The sequence below is a fragment of the Balaenoptera acutorostrata genome, chromosome 10 (genome assembly GCF_949987535.1).
Source record: "Balaenoptera acutorostrata chromosome 10, mBalAcu1.1, whole genome shotgun sequence".
Lineage (NCBI taxonomy): Eukaryota > Metazoa > Chordata > Mammalia > Artiodactyla > Balaenopteridae > Balaenoptera > Balaenoptera acutorostrata.
In genome coordinates, this window is record NC_080073.1 from 69,229,807 (window position 1) to 69,250,643 (window position 20,837).

Consider the following 20,837-nt stretch of genomic DNA (forward strand, 5'->3'; position numbering starts at 1 on the left):
ACCCCAGGCCTGGAACTCCTGATGCACTGCTCCTCCCCTCAGCCTCTGTGCCTCGGTGCTGGCATTCGACATGCAACACACGACATTTAGTAACTGCTGCTGTACAGAGTGCTGAACTGCCTGAGGACAGTGAGAGTCTTCACGGGACTGAGATCTGCCTGATGGTTTCATAATTTCACTAGGTTCTTAAAATGAGAGGGGCCCATCCAAGAGCTTCAATGCTGTTACACTGTAAATTTCTATTCACTGATTTCTAACATGCACATTTCTTGGTATGTCTCCAAACCATCTACAGTCTCTCTGTTCTGCAGATTTTTAGGAATCTGGTGATTTTTAGAAAAAGGTTAAGTTGGTGGCCCCATCAGGGCAGATCTGGACCCATAAAGGCTTGTTTCACCTTTGCAAGGTGCAAAGCCCTGAGGCAGGGAACTCCTTTGAGGCTGTGAGTAACTGGGGTGAGAAACCTTTTGACCTCTAGCCACAGGATCTTTGTCCCAGCACATTTCACAACCTGGAAAGGGAGCTCTGACTCCCAAGTGGAGGAAGCAAGGGAGTTCATGTTTAGTGAGTGGCTGCGATGAGGCCTGTGTTAAGTATTTAATTCCCACCCTCACCCTGCAATATTATCCTTATTTTACAGAAGAAGAAATCAAAGCTCAGAGAGGGTAATTTGCCTGAGGTCTCACAGCTTTTAGATCAGTTGACCTAGAATTTGAACTCAGAGTCTGCTGGACTCTGGAGACTCTGTAGGACACCTTGGAGCCATCAAGGGTGAAATGCCACCTGCAAATGTTACCAAGGCCTGTAGGTCTCACCATCTGCTGCCAGACATGGTTCTTGTTCATTCTCCCTCATTCTTGACGCTTCCCTGGGCTGCCAGTTCCTGATTATGTGCTACTCGTATCTGGTCATGCTTGTGCCCATCTCAGCTTTCATTTTCTGTCCAGGAGTTAACAGCCTTAATGAGGAGGTGTTCTAGAGAGGTCAATCACTAGATGCACACCCACACTCTTTCTGGGGGACTCCTTACCTCAAAATTGCACCTGTCTGCCCTGGGATGGACACCTGACCAAGGTCAGTTCAGGTGTAATTAGCCCATATGCTTGTGCTTTGTGGGGTCTTATTTAACAAAGAGGAGCTGTTTTAATCAGATGTTTTTTCAAGAAATGGAAACTGGGTACTGAATCAGTAGCAGCACTTGAATTATAAAGACTGAGATTAGAAAGGGGACTAGGAAGTGGGAAAAGATGTGACGACCCACTTCTGAATTGATGAATAACTAAGACTATGTAGTGAGAAAAGAATATAGTATATGTGCAGAGAGTGGTAGAAAAGCTGTAAATACATATATATATTTGTATATATATTATATATCTATATTTGTATATATAGTATATATTTGTATATATAATATATATTATGTATACATATATTTTACACATGCAAAAATAGCTGCAGTTCCCATGAGGCCATGCTGTGTAGCAGTTCCTGTTCTTGGATTCCCATAATCCTGTGTCCTTTCATTAAACCCCCCTTTCCTGAGGTAAATTGAATGGGTTTCTTCCTTTCCTTGAAACCAAAGAAGTTTTGTCTAGAGCAGGAGAAAACTTGAAATAATTTATAATGTTTGAACTTCCTTACAATTGACAAAGGACACCTTTGGGTTAAGAGGGCTCCAACCAACAAGTCACATGGAACAACTTTTAAGCAGTGAGTAAAAAGTAGTCACATAGTTTTCAGTTATCTATTGCTATGAATGATACCACCCAAACTTAGAGGCTTAAAACAACCATCACTCTCTTGCTCATTAAATCCATAATTTGGGCAGGCTCAGCAGGGACGGCTTGGAAAGCTTGTTTCTGCTCCAGCTGGCCTCAGCTGGGGTGGCTCAAAGGCTTGAGCTGGACTCACCTGAAGGCTCACTCACTTATGCACTCACTCATCCACAAGGTAGATTAGTGTTGGCTGCTGAATGGGGCCTCAGCTGGGGCTCTGTCAGACACCTACCCAGGGCCTCTCCATGTGGTTTCTCCCCTTCCTTGTGGCATAGTGATTAGGTTCCAAGAATAAGCATTCCCAGAGGTGGAAGCTGTATCATCTTTTATGACCTTGGAAGTCACATAACATTATGGACACACTCAGATTCAAGAGAAGAAAGCATACATGATGTCAACATTACATTGTAAGGAGAACATGTTGGATGGGATATATTGTGGTGCCCATTTTCAGAAAATATAATCTGCCACATATAGCTAATGAGCTATAGACATCAGGAGGATGGAGAAAGCCCCTGACCTATGTTCAGACAAATGCACATTAAATCACTAACAGATTAAGAGCTTCAGTAAAATTGCTGCTGCAGTGAGACAGAATTATAAAGAGCAGAGAGACGTATAAAGTACAGCATGTGGGAACATTTAACGCAGGTGCAAACAGCCTAGTAGACCTCAGTAACCCCTGGGAGTCTCACTATCTAAGAGCACGCTACTGTTGAACCCGAACTATCTGTTAAGAAGGGAGGGATGGGGTGATATACTTTGGAACAACTTACATCAGAAATCATTAAAATAATGTTTTGGTTTTTAAATGGATAACTTCAAAACAAATTAACTTTCTTTTGTGATGACAAATATCACTATAGTATCCTATAATTATTTTATGTTTTACTTTTCAATAAGAAAGAGCAACCTACCTTATAGTTCTCTTGGAGATATTCCATTATCTCCTAGCCTCTATTGCTGTGCAAGGTAAGTCTGCTGTTACTCTTAGCTCCTTTGTAGGTCATCTGTTTTACTTCCCTGGTTGCATTTAGTATAGGATTGTTTTTCTTTGTCTTCGGTATACTGTATTTGCTCTTACATGTTATGTCTACCTGTGGAATTAAAGAAAAATTCTGCTCAGAGTTCAATATTATTCTTCAATCTGATGATACATGTTGCATAATAAAGAATTTGGTCTTTTTCCTAGGTTCTGGGGAGGGAGCCTCTGAACCCTTCCTGATTTTCCTGAGTGATAGGGGTGTCTTTGTTAACCATGGTGGGGCCCTCAGACCACACCTGAGTTTATGTTAATGAGTGACTCAGGATGGGGGCTGGTCACAACAGGAAGACCAATAATGTGATTAGAGGGTTGGGGATTTGAGCCATGTGATATCAGCTCAACTTCCTCCTGGAAGAGAAGGTGGGCTGGAGATTGAGTTCAGTCAATCATGCATATATAATGAAATCCCAATAAAAACTCTGGACACTGGAAGCTTGGGTGAGCCTCCTGGTTGGTGAATGTATTGGTGTCCTGGGAAGATGATACATCCAGATTCCACAGAGAAAGGGCAGGGAAGGTCCATGTTTGGTATCCTCCCAGACCTCATCCTATATGTCTCTTTATTTGGCTGACTCTGAGTTGTATCCTTTATAATAAAACCATAATCATAAAGTATAGCACTTTCCTAAGTTCTATAAATAATCCTAGCGAATTATGGAACCTGAGGGGGTCATGGGAACTCTGAATTTGCAGCCGATTGGTCAGAAGTGAGCATGGCCTGGGGACCCCTGAACTTGCAGCTGGTGTAGGTAGAGTAGGGCAGTCTTACTGGGGACTGTGCCCTTAACCTGTGGAGGCTGCACTAACTCTGGGTTACTGCCAGAATTGCACTGCAGTATTGCACACGTCTTTCTTCACTCTGGAAAGATTTCAGTGTTAGACACATGTGCTCAGCAAATACTACACTGGGTTATTGAAAAACCTGTAATGACTCCCCATTACCTGTTGTTCCAAGAGGAGCAAACTGTGGTTCCTCTTCCTGACATCAAAGACATGTCATTAACTATAGGAGAAATAATGTCATACCTTTGATACAGAAGTAAAACAGTATAAAATAAGAGGCAGTGTGGTAGATGGCATTACTGTTCCTTTAGTGTACACTACTGGTGCTCGGTCCAAATTTTCTCAGATCTCTTTTCAGGTTCTGTTCCCTCTCCTGATTTCTGGGTGATTTTGTTTCCGAGAGCCACGCACCTGTGATTCTTTTTTTTTTTTTTTTTTTAATTTTTATTTATTTATTTATTTTGGCTATGTTGGGTCTTCGTTTCTGTGCGAGGGCTTTCTCTAGTCGCGGCAAGCTGGGGCCACTCTTCATCGCGGTGCATGGGCCTCTCACTGTCACGGCCTCTCTTGTTGCGGAGCACAAGCTCCAGATGCACAGGCTCAGTAGTTGTGGCTCACGGGCCTAGTTGCTCCGCGGCATGTGGGATCTTCCCAGACCAGGGCTCGAACCCGTGTCCCCTGCATTGGCAGGCAGATTCTCAACCACTGCGCCACCAGGGAAGCCCCCCTGTGATTCTTTTTGAAGGGTTGGTCCAGGACTGCTGGAACTGCTTCACCCATATTCAGAAAGCCAAAAGTATCCTTAGAGCAGTCCTTAACCGATGACTGACAGCTGTGGAAATATGAAAGCCCAGCTCCCTTGCCTTGAGTTGGGATAAACTCTGAGGTATATAATTTGTACCCAGAACCCCCTCTGGATAAGGCTCAGCCCAGGACTTGGCCTGAAATTATACCCTTACTTAGCTTTGTCTCCTTTCCTGTCCTGCTCCTCCACTCCTTTTCCGGATTCTCCCAGAACACTTCCTTAATAGATCACTTAACCCACAAATCCTTGACTCAGGGTCTGCTTCTGGGAACATAACCTAAAACAGTTCCCTGTTATTCACTACCCAGCAGGTTGCCATGTGACTTGCAGTGCCTGGGGAGGGGGGGAATCTATTTCTCAGCCCTCCTTGAGTCAAGCTTGGCCACGTGATGTGCTTTGACCAATGGAATGTGATGAGAAGTATGTCACACATTACTTGAATCTTAAGAATCATCACATGGTACTAGAATTGTTTTTTTCTCTGGGGGAAAGGCCAAGATAGGAGCTGCTCCTTCAGCCTGGGTTCCAGAATAAGACGTGTGAAGCAGAACCACGTTTGACGCATAGCTAACATGTAATGTGAGCAAGAATAAACTTTTATTATTGTAAGACACTGAAATTAGGGGGTTATTACTGCAGTATAACCTAACGTATGTAATACAGGCAATGTAGTTAAGAGCATGTGTCCTTGAGTTAAAGCCAAACTGAGGTCAAAGCCAAACCCTACCACTTACTATCCGTATAACCTCGGCCAACTTATTCAGCCTCTCCAAGCCTCAGTTCCTCCATTTGTAAAATGGAGATAGCAATGACATCTACCTCATAAGGTTGTTGTGGGGATTAAATGAGTTAACACATATAAAGTACTTCAAACAGTACTGATAAATGCTTGATTAATATTAACTAAAGTGAACTATTACTATGAACCATGATAGCACATCCCCCAGTTTTCAGTGTTTTCTCCCACAACCACTGAGCTTGTTGGTTGCCTCCCCAGCATCCATTCCACTCTTCCCTCAGTCTCAATTTCTGTTTGGGGATCTATGTGGTTCTGAACTGATTTCACTGTGACTTCACTTGGCCTAAGATAAATCAAACAACTAATAGTGTCCTGGTAAACTGGATCCCAGGAGGGCAAGGAGGGAAGCCAATTTTCATGGTGTAAATACTCCCTCCGTGGCCAATTTCAAGCTACCAATGGTTTAACAACTGACTTGCAAAAATTCTGGAATATTTAACAGTCACGTGGAAAGCCAGTACAAGCCGGCTCCAGCACACCATATGCCACCCCTCTAGCCATAATACATAAGCCCAAGCTCCCCCAATCAGTGAGAATCTCAGGACATCTGCAACTCCAATCAAACATAAACAATTCCCCTGAATTTTGCAAAATATAAAAGAGCTTTCCAAAGTGTATTAGGTTGAAGATATGAAATTGCCAACATTAGTTTTTATCTACATAGGAGGCAATTTCATATGATTCAGCCTAAGGGATCAAATACACAGGAAAATATGGCAGAAGAAAGAAAGAGGAAGGAATGAAGCAAGATGGAAGGAGGAGGAGGAGGGAGAGGAGGAGGAGTTAGATGCCACCAGAAGCAAATCTGAAGAATGACCATGTGGAGTTTAAAAAGAGATGTTAATCCTTCACTCCACGACGGGCATTAAATATAATTTTGGACAACCAGCTTCTTCATTATTCGATTATACACCCTCTGGGAAGTATTATACCATACAAGCTTATCTAACATCTTCATTCTTTCAACCTTGTTTTCATAGCACTAAACCGTGATTCCCTCCCTTTCCATCTAGGGCGAGAAACTCAGAAAGGTCTGAGGAGAGATTTTTGGTAAGAACTTTTCGACAGGTTTTGGGGGAAACTCGGTCACGCTATTTGGGGAGTTCCATTTCCCGTGGCCTTTTCCCTCCTCATAAATTCACTCGCAGCAAGCTGGGGAGTTAGGGGCCCCAGCCGGGCGGGCTCCTTCACCTCTCGTATCCTGAGGTAACTCACCTGTGCGGGCGGCGGGGGGGCGGGGATAAGAAGGCCCCTCAGGGGCTGGCCGTGAGGATTAAACGAGAAAATACACGTGCGGGGCACGGCACTGGACAGGAGCCATTAAGTAGGACAATTTAAACACGGAGCGGCTCTTCCAGAGCGCAGCAAGTCAGGAGAAAGACGCCACCACTCCCCACACAGCTGCCTCAGCCGCTTCCCGGCAGCCTCCGCGGTGGGCGTGGCCCCGCTTCCCAGAATGGCCCGCAGGCGGGTCACGGGACAAGAGCTCCGGCGCCGGCCCATTGTGGCGGCGGTGCCCTAGTCCGTGCCCCATCGCGGAGGAGCACGCAGTGCCTGTGCCCTCCTGCCACCTCCTACAGCCCATCCCACAGGAACAGCATGTACACGTGGGCACCGCACAGCCGGCACGCATACACTAGCCCACACCTCCGCACACGACCACACCCTATGCTTTTGGCCCCCACAGGACGCACACCTCCCTAGCGGAGCAGAGCCCACGCGGCACGGTGCTGGGAGCATATGCAGAACACAACGCAGTGCATCTGCACACAGACGGCACGTCTCACCCCCCACACCGAGTGCAGAACTCCCAACATACACCCACCCTTTGCTCTGCTTACCAAAGACATGCGTGCATCCCATGACACACCAAAAACATAGTACACACAACACACAGCGTACCACTTAACACATGCGCAGACTACAAACACCATGTATTTTGAGTCGTACACACCCCCACATGGAGGTCGACTTCACACACACACACCACAACGTACTGCCCCCCCCCACGTGACACGCATACATTCCACACTACACCAGACACAAAATATACTCTTAAACCCCTGCTGGAAAGAACACGCATTCACTGCACACATGCTTATATTACCCATACCACACTAAATATGGCATGCTGTAGAAGCCCTGCGCATCTTACAGACACATGCATATATCACATCATTACACACTCAGCAACATATGCCCAACACAAAAAACCCCAATGTATCAACAGACCCATGCTACACCCGCTGTGCACAAATATGAATAATCACATGTACTCACACCTCAGCGCGCTGGACATGTGTATATGCCACACCAGACAAAAATCACACCCACACCTGACCCACTGAACCCCCAGGTACACCTATGGTGCCCAGCCATCTCTGTGTACTTGGGACTTGTCTGATTTTAACACTGAAAGTCCTAAGTCCCAGGAAACGCTTCCATTTGGGGGAATCCAGAATGGTAGTCACCCCACACACTGTTCAAATGAATCAGGCCTGGACCCTCAGTTAATACCAGTGATAAAAGCAAGCTACTCTGGGGGCAAAGAGATAGGGGGCCAGAGTGGCCCAGAGCTAAGGAGACTCTCAGGAGTGGCTCCCATCCACATCCACCACCACCCTTTGTCTATAGAAAGAGTGCAGCTAGGGAGGAAATGCCCTAAAAACAAAGTTACTATCAGCACCTTCCGAAAAAAGGAAAGAGGCAGAGAGTCCTAACCACACCTAACCTTGGGGTTTTACCCTTGGCAAAGCACTTTTACTGACCTTATCTCATTAGATCCTTACAAAAACCTGTGAGGTAGGTAACGTAGGTGCTATTATGACAATGATGCTGAAAAGCACAGGCACCTGCTTGAGGTCACACAGTACAGGTCAGGCAGAGCAAATTTGGAAGAAGTCCCATCTCCCTGTTCACCCCACCCAGGCTTCCCCCTTCCTGTGGGCTGTCTGCGCAGTCCTCCCTCCCCCCATCCTGGCTGAGACACAGCGGCTAGAATCAAGAAGCCACCTGTCTTGAACCACTGCCTTCAAAAGTCTTTCATTCCGTCCCATTAGGGCAAGGTGCCCAGGCTGCCCCACCCTCAGGGTGGATTAGGCCTCTACATCAAAAGAGATCCTTGCATCAAAATAGCTCTCATAGGCCCTGTCTGGTAGCTTGAAATCACACCAGGAGAGACCCCTTTTAGGTAAAGGCATTGTACCTTGATAGCCCTTGCTCAAAATGCATCTGTATCCCTGGGAGAGACTTCCACGCTACAGCCTCAGCACCTTAGCTGGCATTGTCTCCTCTGTCACTCAGTGCGTTGCAACAGACATTGCCTAATGCCGGCTTGCTGATGGCACTGGATTGTCTCTAGCAAGTCCTATGGGAATGGGGCACAGGATGACAAAAGTTTGATTGTGGCTGAGGGAGGGTATGAGATGTGTGCAGAGTGACCTGGAGAGGGGAAAACAGAATAATAGATGTACGGGATGTTAAAAAGGATGGGGACACACCCTTGGCAGGAGTGGAGGAGGAGACCCTGAGTCTAAGAAGGAAGGCAAAGGGAATGCCATGAGCTTTCTAGAGATGACAGGAAGTAGAAGAGGGCCGAGTGTATAGGGTGGGCATATATGGGGGTGGAGAGATTGGTGGCAGAGGGCTGTTTATGAGGAGCCCCCTGGGGAGGGGGCTGTTTGTGGGCGACATTCTGGTTCATTGCTGGTGGCACCCTGAGCAGGTCACTTGAGCATTCACAAATTATTCCTCTGTGGAAGTTGCAGAAGAAAATGTAAAGACGTGGGAAAATGTTTGTGATGTATTGATAAGTGAGAAAAAAGGAGGTTACAAGACAGGACATACAGTGGGATCCCTATTTTGTAACACTGGCTGGAAAGACACCAAAATGTTAGCTCTAGTTATCTCTGCTGTAGTGAGAATGACTTGCATTTCTTCTTGGAGCCTTTCTGTATTTTCCAGATTTTCTACCATAACCTTGAAATGTGATTTTTGTACGTTATCAGGAAGGGTTATTTTAGAGAAAGGTTCATTGACTATTTATTGAGTTCTTATTAAATTCTGCAGTGCTGGCATCACACATGATGCAGAGAAAAGTAAGCCACGGCCATTGCTCTCAGATTACCCTTAAATCCAGTCATGGCACAGGGGTACAGTTCGGTGCACAAGAATGTGGCCACTGGAGCCAGGCTGCCTGGGTTCAAGTCCCTCTTTTGCAGCCTCCTAGCTGTGTGACCTAGGCAAGTGGCTTGACCTTTCTGTGTTTTGGTTGCCTCATCTATAAAATGGGGATAATAATAGCACCTGTAAGGATTAGTTGAGCTGATACATGTGACCACTTAGAGGAGCAGCTGGCACAGGGTAATCACGACCTAAGTGTTAGCTGTTGTTGTTATTAGTGGTTAAAAGATTTACCTCTGGAGCCAGCCTGTCTGGGTTCAAATCCTTGTTCTGTCCCTGTCTGGCTTGGGCAAATGATTTAATCTCTATCTCTACTTCAGTTTCCTAATCTTTAAAATGGGGATGAAAGTAATGGTATCTCATTCATAGAGCTGTTATGAAAACTCACCAAGTGACTATGGACAAAGTACTTAGAACAGAACCTGGCACATAGGAAGCGCTCAGTAAGTGTGAGCCTCCTTAATACTAATTATTACTAGTACTATTATTACCATTATTATTAATACTGGAGGAGGCAGGGATTAGAGCACCATCAACAAGAGCACCCTCTGTACAGCCAGTGGGGTGGGGGTGGGGCCCCAGCACGTATGAGGCAGGCTGATCCAGGCCCTGCAAGATGGTTTCATCCACTCTCTCTTGGCTCTCCTGTGTTGTCCTCTAGCCCAGGTTATTCTGGTCCTTTAAGTTTTAAAACTGTAGCCCCAGGTGCCACTCCTTGCACATACACTACCACCTCCCTGATCCTTGTTTAGCTACACACAGCGTGGATTTATGGTGAGCTAATGAAGGCAGGCTTCCAGGACTTTCATTTGCATGGGAAGTGTTCTGGCAATACTATATTTATAATTGTCTTCTTTTTCTTATAGAGGACTTCTATCATCGCATAAACTTAAGCGCCACCTGGATCCTCCCCTGGTTTTAGGAAGGGGGTTCCTAACTCAGACTTCCAAGTCCCCATCTGCTGACATCTAACCCCTTTCTTTAACTGGGCCTGGTCACAGAGACCTATCTTGGTAGGATTTTTACCTATGTGAGCCTGTTTTCCTTTGTTATTGGTGCATAGTATTTTGTATCTCCTTTTGCAGGCATAGCCTCTACCCATCACCATTTGGACTGGTAATATCATGAATGAATGGATGAATGAACAAACAAGTGAGTGAGTGAATGAATATACTCTGGTTCTATTTTGTTCTCAAGGAAAACCAGCAGAAAAATGGCTTAGTCCTGGGGTGGAGCAAAGACCTTGGCAGACAGGACAAGCTGGAAGGCCTTTTGAATCTATGTGGAACAAGAAGCCTCTGAAATCTCAGGGTGGTTGGCAGCTTAAGAACATGATTACAAGTCTAGTCGGGAAAATGTTTTAAATCTGGAGACTTAACCAGAAGCTGAAATTGATGAATGGTAACAGGTCAGGGAGAAAGGAGCCCTATCGTACCTGTGTTCTTTATTGACAGCTTGTGTTCTTACATTTAGGATTTACTAATACTGCTCTGCTGGCCCACTTTATTAAAGATTTTTGTTTGTATTAAAAAATGAGTGAAATTGACAAGAGAGGAAGCCTGCTTGTCTCAATGTTGGGTATGAACTCCCAGTATCTTTCTGGCCTTCTGGACTATATTTGAGGGGACTTTTCCAGGCTGTACTCAGAACCTCTCAATGTATCCCACACAAGACACTTCTTCATACTCTTCGTGATTGTTTTGTGTACCCCAGCTTTATCTCTGTGACTGTTAGCTCTGGGAAGGTAGGGACTTCCATATCCCATCCCTGACAAACACTCACAGCTGAAGAGTTGGGATGTTAAACAGGTGTGAAGGTTTTGTGTCAACTTGGTGCCCAGTTGTTTGGTCAAACACCAGTCCAGATGTTGCTGTGAAGGTATTTTTTAGATGTGATTAACATTTACATCAATAGACACTGAGTAAAGCTGATTAACATAATTTGGTTTGATTAGCATAATGTGATTGAGCCTCATCCAATCAGTTGAAGGCCTAAGAGAAAAGACTGAGATCCATCTTCTCCCTCCTACCACCATCAGGAAGAAGGATTCTGCCTCTAGACTGCCTTCAGACTCAAGACTGCAACATCAGTTCCTGCTGAAATTGCCATTCAGCCAGCCTGCCTTACAGATTATGGACTTGCTAGCCTGCACGATCACGTGAGCCAATTCCCTACAATAAATTTCTGTCCCTCTGTCTCTGTCTCTGTCTCTCTACATATATACATATGTATATTAGAGAGAGAGGGAGAGAGAGAGAGAGAGAGAGAGAGAGAGAGAGAGATTGGTTCTATTTCTCTGGAGAACCCTAATACAGTAGGTCTGAATGTAAGTTGTTTTCTTGCTTGGTAAACCATTCTTAATGTGAATGACTTTGCATGATCTAAGTGGTTGGACAGGTGCAGGAGGTCTGGGAGACCTCATCAGGTCTTCTTGTCTCTCCCTCAACTTCTGAGCAGGCTTGGACTTAAACTTGCAGTCACAAATAAGCATTAGGAATGAAGATCTGACTCCTCCTCTGCTAACCCCCCACCCCCGTTAGTGTAAATACCTTACACTCCAGACTTAGGGAGACCCATCATCCTGTTTGCCTGCAGTTGAGAGGTTCCTTGGATGTGGAACTTAAAATGTTAAAACTCAGACCAAGGGTCATCCTATACAGAGCCTAGATGGAGGGAAGATGTTGCAAAATACATGGTACGTGCACCTCATTACTTGTCTAAAATTTGAGAAGTTCTGCATTCTGAAACCCATTTGTCCCCAAATGTTTTGGATGAAGGACTGTGGATCTGGTTGTTCATAGACTGTCTCTGGAAGGAGGCACAAGCAGCCAGCCACAGCCTCTGGGAAGGAAATGGAAGGCTGGAGGGCAGGGAAAGGAGGGAGTTTTCACTGCATATCACTTTGTATCTTTTGACTGTATTATCTCCTCCAAAAATAAATATAGGAAATTATGGGAAAACAAAACTCTCTACTTTTGACTAAACTACAAATAGAATTTTTAAAAATTTTGAAAAAATAAATTACCTTGCTGCTGTTATTGATGCTGTCAAAGCAATATTTGCATTTCTGATTCTGCTTATTCCAGTGTATCCTGTTCTCAGAGCTGTTTGCCTGTTGAGCCCTGATTCGGGAGTCAAGAGACTTGTTTTTCATTTTCTGAGCTGAGTGCTGGGTAGGTTTTTCCTGGAGCAGCAGGTGGACCCTTGCTCTTGCTTCAGCAGCATGCTCCACAGCCCCGGGCCAGTTTTTCCCTGGTTGGTAGTTGTTATTATTATTTTGAAAAACCAAGAACAATCATGCAAAGCAAGTAGAAACAGGCTGGGTCAGCTGAAAATGCCCACATGCTCCCGCCTTGGGTCTCCCGTGATATAATTAGCTGGTTTTATCCAGCGGTGAGTGGGCGGCTTGCACCGGGCAAGGCCAGAGGATGATGCAACAAAAGGCAAGCCCGGGCAAGGCCGAGCCTGAGCTGTGCCGGCCAAAGATGCTGATGTGATACACTGGGGCGGGTGGGGTGGGGGGGTGGTGGAGGTGGGGGGCGTTGGACTAGGAGGGGTGGTTCAGAGCTGCAGGGGTGTGGGCGACCCAACTGCCCAGAAGGTAAAGCTGGCCTGCGCACTAAGCCTGGAGCTCCCACCCCACCTGCCCCTTCTCCCTTCCCCCATTCCCATTTAGTGACAGAATCTATTCCTGGTTCTCTCATTCTCAACCAGATGGAAGGGTCTGCTGAGAACTTCTAGAGGTAAGAAAGGGCGCCCTGTGCATGGACAGACTAAATCAGGGTTCCCAAAGCCGTGAGGCTGGAGGGTGCGGAGGTTTCAGTTATTGGGGAGATTTTTCAAAATACCTGTATACTTGTGTAGCTGGTTGACTCTCACACAATTTTAATTCAGTAGGTCCAGATGGGGCCAGAAATTGGAATAGGTTCTTAATTGTGTTAATTATTATTTTAAATGGAGTTAACTATTAATATATATTATGAGGAATAAGCCTACCTTGCACTCAGAGTTGTACATAGCACAACTCCAGGGGGCGCTGTCCACACAGACTCAGATGGTGCTAATGGTGCCCATGGAGGTAGGTGACACAGGGGACCTGCTTCCCTCCTCAGAGGCAACCACTGTCATTGTTTCTTGTATCTTCTTCTAGAGAGAGTCTGCGTATTTGTAGGACCTGAACATTTTTCAAAAGGGGGTTCCCTTTTCTCCCATTCCCTGTGTTGACAATTCCTGAGCTGGAGGGAAAATGGTTTAAAGGATGGAGTTCAGGCATCTGCAAAGTGATCACACAAAGTCTCACCACAGCAGGCTCCCTCCCCCCAACCAGGTCCAGGCTGGGTCCCACACAGCCCACCAAGAACCTGTCAGGGTCTCTATACCTGCATTTCAGACAATAAAAAGCTTTTTCTTAGTAATCCTCCTAGGCCCCCAGGAGGTTTTCAGATGGATTTGCTGAGTAGGGGATTTTCCTGCATTTCAGTCCAGTGACTTCTCAGCAGACTTTGATGTTGACTAGTCAAAACAAAACAAACCTATGTACAAGAAGGGGGAAATTGGGTCCTGCTGTGTGACTTTAGACAAGTCACACTGTCTCTTTGTGTCCTGGTTTCTTCCTCTGGGAACTGGGGAGCATCATGTCTACCTCGTTTTTTTTTCAACCTCTCAGCAAAGGTTGTAGCATCATGGATATGAAAGTACCCGTTTTATAGATGAAGATATTGAGGTCCAAGGTCATGCAGCTCAGAGGTCATGCACTGTTCTTCTCGTGGCCAGGTCCGGAAACTCGGCAGGAAAAAACTCTCTTGTGGGAAGAGGGGGAAGAGGAAGGGGTTCTCATCTGCCTCGCTCTTCTGCTGTGGCAGAGACGGCTAGCAGCTCATCAGACATCTGTGCCCCCCTCCAGGGACTACACAGACCCTTGATCTAAGTGGGACCACATGACAAGTTCTTACCAATGGAATGTGGGTGGGAAATGATGCGTGTTACTTCTGAACCAGGTGTGAAGAAATGCATATACCTTCTTGATGTTCTTTCTCTTTCTCCAGCTGGAAGCAGAGATCCTGATGCCCTAGGGCATGGTGGAGCCACAGGATGGAAAGGGCCTGAGTCCCTGAATTATCACATGGAGATCAGCTACCTGCCAACCAGAACACCTCAATTGTATTCATATGTGAGTCAGAAATAAACTTCTATTGGGTTGTCACTGTAATTTGAGAGTTTATTTATTACAATGGCTAGAGTCATCCTAACACACACTCCCACTTTTCTTCCTAAGTCCAGCACCGAGCTGCTCGCATGTACCCAAAAGGAGACATCGGTAATCATTCCTCACAGCAGGTGCGGGGTTGTTAAGAACCACTGAGGGTGAGGAGAGGGAGGCATAATCTCCCTTTAGCTCTGAACTTCGGGCCACCAGCATTTGGGGATTGGGTTTGCAGCTGTTGCATTCCACAGTGGCTCTGGTGGCATCTTGACTATGTGTGACACTCAGTGCCATCCTAGGGGAGCAAAGATAAGGACAAGCAGCTGATAGGAGGGGGAGCAGAGAGGGCTGCCCCCTGACTCTGCCCTGACTCTCTGCCTGTGTCATCTCAGCCAAAGCCAGCACCTCTTGGGGCCTCCATTCCACCATCTGTAACATGGGTCTAAAGCACCCATCCAGGATGGAGAGGGAGGGAGGGGGGTGGGGATGGTGAGGACTCAGATAATGGATCTGAAATCCTGAAATGACTTTCTAAGACTCCACACTGCTATGCAATCAGAGGATCCAAACCCAAGACCCTCAGAACTTTGATGGGGCTTTTTCTTGGGAGGGGCTTAAAAATAATTTGTTAGGAAAGAAAAAAGTGAAAGAATGCATCATTCCTACTTTTTGGGAATCATTCAGAAGGCTGTTCTGAGCTAAAGATCCTGGGAGAGGGATGTCTTGGGCGCTTTGAAGGCTGGCTCAGAGGACTGAACTCAGTGTCTGTGGGCAGTTCCTCTTGTCACCAAATGTCTACCCACAGGTGTCCAGTAACCAAATGTCTACCCACAGGTGTCCAGTATATCTGAAATTCCACCATTAGTGCTTCATTCCTTTGGATTCCTTTTTATTCTTCCACAAAAATGCAAGCAATGATAATCCCAAACATGTGTGCAGTGCTTTAGACTTTTCCCAGTAATCCTGAAAGACACAGACAGGTCCAAACACCAACTGCAGGTGCTTCACCAATCATTTTTCTTCTGACAGGAAGATTGTGGGGGCAATTCTACTACTAGGTGTATGTCCAAGAGAAACTCTTGCATGTGTGACCCAAAGACATGGATAAGAATAATTAGGACTTCCCTGGCAGTCCAGTGGTTAAGACTTCGCCTTCCAATGCAGGGGGTGTGGGTTCGATCCCTGGTTGGGGAGCTGGGATCCCACATGCCTTGTGGCCAAAAAACCAAAACATAAAACAGAAGCAGTGTAGTAACAAATTCAATAAATACTTAAAAAAAAAATGGTCCAAAAGCAGAAACTAACACACCATTGTAAAGCAATTATACTCCAATAAAGATGTTTAAAAAAAAATGGTCCACATCCAAAAAATCTTTAAAAAAATAATTATAGCAGCCCTATGCATAATAACAGAAAACTGGAAATAACCAAAGTGCCCATTTACAGGAGAAGGGAATCACTGGATGTTAAATAACAGTGAAAATGATTGAGCCCTGTTTTAATTATGTATTGCTGCGTAACAGGCCATGTTAAAACGTAGTGGTGGGACTTCCCTGGCGGTCCAGTGGTTAAGACTTCGCCTTCCAGTGCAGGGGGTGCGGGTTCGATCCCTGGTTGGGGAGCTGGGATCCCACATGTCTTGCGGCCAAAAAACCAAAAAACGTAAAACAGAAGCAATATTGTAACAAAATTCAATAAAGACTTAAAAAAAAAAACATAGTGGCAACCACGATCATTTATTTGCTCACAATTCTACAATTTAGGCAGGGGCTCATTGGGGATGGCTTGTCTCTACTCCATGTGGCTTCAACGGGGGAGGATTAACTGAGGGTGAAAGGTCAACTTTTAAAATGGTCCTACTCACGTGGCTGGCATGTTGATGCTGGCGGTCAGCTAGGAGATCACCTGGAGCTATTGTGTGTGGGGGAGTAGTCTTAGTTATCTTGCATGTGGCCTCCACATGACTTCTCTCAGCATGGTGGTCTCAGAGTAATCAAACTGCTCACGTGGTGTCTCAAGTTCCTCAAGAATGCAAAAGCAGAAGTTGCTAGACCTTCTGAAGGCTTAGGCCTAGAACAGGCACAGAATTACCCAGTCTATTGGCTAAAAGAGTCGTAAGCCAGACAGATTCAAGGGGAGGCAACGTCCAAAGAGTGCAAATACCCAGAGCTGTACTTCATTGGGTGCCACAGACTTGCACAAACCACAATCGCCCATAGCCATATGGATAAATCTTAGGTAGGCTATGCTGCAGGAATAAATAAGCTTCACATGTCACTGACTTCATATAACAAAAGATTATTTCTTTCTCACATACGTGTCTTACACAAGTCGGTGGGGTGCTTGGCTCCACACAGCCACTCAGGAACTTAGGCTGAGGGAGGATCTGCCGTCGTGAGGTGGCACCATCTGGGACATGAGACCTCACTTTTGCCACAGCCAGGGAGGACAGAAAGGCTGGAGAATTTCACTTGACCTCAGCTCTAAGGAGGAAAATGTCACTTATGTTCACATTTCATTGGCTAGAACCAGTCACGTTACCCAGTCTAAACTACAGGAGGGGCTGGGAGATGTAGGAGAGCACGTAGAAAAATGGAAGAGCATTACTGTCTTGGTCACATGTGATAAAACTATTGAAAACAAAGGAAAGTTCAACATAAAATAGTGTACCCTGCAAGATAGTGTTTATTTTGGGGTAGGGGAGGAAGGGTCAGCATAGGAGAGGAAATCATAGGAAGGTGTCAATGATTTGTAATGTTCTAATTCTTGGGTTGAGCAGTGAGTGTTAATTATATTATTTTTTAATGAATAAATGAGTAAATAGATGAATGAATAAATAAAAGAGAGGGCTGAGAAGCAGTGGCACTGAAGCCTAACCTCAGAGTGCAGGCCAAAAATGGCTCTTCCATAAATATGCACTGAGATTAGGCTGAGGCTGCTAGGCCTTGAAGGTACAAAGATGAATAAAATATGGGCTCATCCTCTCTAGGTTCCCATCTCAGAGGATGCAGTAGGCACATGAACCAGGCAAGCCAGTAAGGCACAGTGGAGTATATTGCTTACCAGGGGCTCTGGGAGCCAGAAGAAGCCCGGAGAAAGCCTTGCCCCAAGGGGTCATATATGTCAGGTCATGAAGGATCAGTAGGAGTTCAATGGGTGGAGAAAGGAGTGGAGGTGGGGCATATTGGTCAGGAACACTCATTCCAAGAAGAGGGAACAATATGTGCAAAGGCACAGAGAGCCCTACACTCCTCAGGTGGCCTGTGTTCACAACATTCCCTCACCACCCTCTAGTACCTAAATGATATGATCAACACATTCACACTGTGCTGTGCCACCCAGAACCCTCTGCAGGATTCAGGCACTCATTTGACCCACTGATTTCTATGTGCCAGTCACTATGCTAAGCATTTTGCCTATATGATCTTATTTAATGAAGAACAGAACTTAATACTATAGAAATGAATTTCTAATGGTGAAATTTTAGGCTTAGACAAGGTGAAATTGCTAGCTCAGGGAAGCTGGAAGTATTTGGCACAAATTCTGTCACAAATTCCTCTACCTCACTGTATGGTCAATCCTGATCTTTGTACTGGCTGGGTAAAACCCCCAGAAGGTCGGGGGGTGGAGTTGGGGGAGCTCCCAATCTCATTCTTCCTTTTAAAAAAAGCAAGTGGGACTTCTGCTCAATAATATAATCATGTCTCTGTTCTGCCTCTTCTCTGGGGGTCTCACTTCTTGGGATCCTGTGTGGAGGTGAATTCCACTGAAAGCTGACTGCCCCTGTTAGGGACTCCCCAGGCCTTTTCTGAGAAAACAGTGACATTGTTCCCAGCACTTCCCCCTGCTTCCTGGGCAGCTCCTGTGGCCACCATTGAGCCTTCCTCACATCCTTCTTCTTCAGGCTAGGGCTTCTACCTTTCCTTTCCGTCATCACGTCCCTCCTGGATGGGGGCTGACCTGGATCCTCTGCTCTCTCAGGCTGAGTCTCCCTACATCCCTAAGCTGCCTGCTTCCTTGGGAGCAGGCCCGGGCAGCAGGCTGTGGTCCTGACTAGCATTCAGGCCCTCAGGAACATGTCCTAACATGTTGAGCCCTGGCATAGAAGAAGCTGGTGGCTGTTTTGTCCTTGGGGCTGCCTGCTGTCAGAGAAGAGGGGGTGGTAGGGGACAGGAGACCCCCAGAGACCCTAGGGAGACCGTGGTCTGAGTTCCTCTGAACAGAATATGTGATTTGCAGCAGATTCCTTGGGACTGGCCTGGGATCTAGTGTGTGTGTGTGTGTGTGTGTGTGTGTGTGTGTGTGTGTGTGTGTGTGTGTGTGTTTTGGGAGTTAGATCTTGCGTGTGGCTTCTAACAACCTGCTTCTTTGCTTCTTTGCTTCTTCAGGGCAGAAGTCCTCCTTTAAGAGCATACCTGGCTACACATTCAAGTGTATGGTTGGAAACTTTTTTTTTAAAGTGCTGAACAGCACTAGACACTCAGTAGGTGCTTAATAAATATTTGTTGAATTCTGTTGTGGTGGTGGTGGTGAGCTAGAAGTTATAAAAAAAAAATTCACTTCCCAACAAAAACAACAAAAAGAATTATTTCATTGTGAAGCTCAGGACCACAAAACTTTAAATAATTCAATACAAGCCTTCATTAAATTTTTTTCTCAAAGTAAACAGACAGACAATGTCAAGTCTATTTGAAATGTCTGAAGGCCAAGGGGATTCGAGGCAGTAGGAGGATATGCCCATCTTCTGTTGGACATTTGACAACCCAGCCTTTGGGTGGTGTGGGTATGGGTGTGTTGGAGGTGGGGAGGGTGGAACTGGGGGAGGAGGGGGCTGGTCCTGGGGTCTTGGCCTTTTTGAGCCCCTTCTGAAGTCCTGGCCTGATTCCAAAATTAGGTAGGCAAGGGGGTCTGGTAATGTGCCCTCCCACCCCTACCCAGGCTCCTGTCCCAGCAGTAGAGGAGAAGGAGGCCTGTCTTCCCTGAGGTCAGCTGCATTAGAGGAAATAGACTGGGCATGTCTGGGCAGAGATTTCCAGACACTGAACAGCCCTAGATGTCAGTAATTGTAGCTGTTCCAAGCCTGGATTCTATTTCTTAGATTTCTGTTCAGATTAACACTCTGTTCTCTGCAATTTTTTAAAAGGAGAAACTGCAAATGTTTTAGGTGAAGGAAGGAAGCAAAGGTGGGGTGCAAGTGGGGCTAGGGGTGTGGAGCAGCGGGGCACCTCACTTGTTTTTGTATCTGTCAGAAGCACCAGTGGACGTTTCCAGAATTGTCTTTCATCAGTATACTGCCTCAGTATACTGCCTCGAAATGAGGGGTGCAGGGCATTTCCCTCATTCTAGAGCCACTGAAACAGAGAAGGCAACAAGCAGAGAGCTCTGGATGAGAGGCAAAAGGCCTATGTTCCAACCATTGCCATTTATTTGCTGTGTTATGAGTCAGGCCACTGAACTCTGAGCCTCGGTTTCCCATCAGCGTATGTGGGCTGTGTGGGGACTACCCAGGAGCTAACTCACCCACCAAATCTTTCTTCCCTTCCTAGCCATCAAATCTGCTGCAATCACAGAGCTTTCTTCTGCTGAGGTGAGAGGGAGGTGGGTGTAGGGAGTGAGGAGGAGAGGGTGGGAAAGTTAGTTCAGTGTCCCATTTCCCCTGGAGACCAGGTTGGCCCTTTCTTAGCAGTGTGCCCAGTTCTCTCTTCCCTGGAGCATTTGACAAATAACTTCTCATCCCTTTAGTTCTGTGGGCCTCGGTTTCCTTATCTGTGAAATAAAGGGAATTGAATCCTTTCTGGTCTCCAAGAATGCTTCGTTGGGGTCTCTGGGTGCCTCAGGTAATGGGCAGAGGTGGTGTAGTGAGGGATCCATGGGAATAGAGGTGGTGTAGTGGGGCTTTTCTGGGAATTGCAAAGTGAGGTTTTTTGTTTTTTTAAAAAAAATTATTTAAGGATTTTTATTTATTAATGACACTCCTCATGGTCTATTCAGTTGCTTTGGGTAAACCCTTGCCCAGAGTCAGATGGTGGTGGGCCAGAGAGGGGGCTCCTCGATCCTGTCCTAACAATGTCGACCCCTCCGGGGGAGCGGCAACTCACTCCCCACCTGTAAAAAACAGATTTGGGGCTCAGTTCGTGGGGAAATGTGTCATGTGTACAAACCCAGGCGCGGGTAGTGGGGAGGAGGGAAGCGCCCTCCTGCAGCACGCGAGGTTGGCCGCAGAGGTTTCCAGAGCGCTGTTGCGA

At 46.1% G+C, this 20,837-nt stretch overlaps 1 long non-coding RNA gene across 1 annotated transcript; it reads left to right on the forward strand.

The window, feature by feature from the left end:
* The first annotated feature begins 12,957 nt into the window (after positions 1-12,957).
* On the forward strand, positions 12,958-14,598 carry LOC130708992 (uncharacterized). Its single transcript, XR_009009395.1, has 2 exons — positions 12,958-13,132; positions 14,435-14,598. It is a non-coding gene; the product is annotated as an uncharacterized LOC130708992 (long non-coding RNA).
* Positions 14,599-20,837: the final 6,239 nt, after the last annotated feature.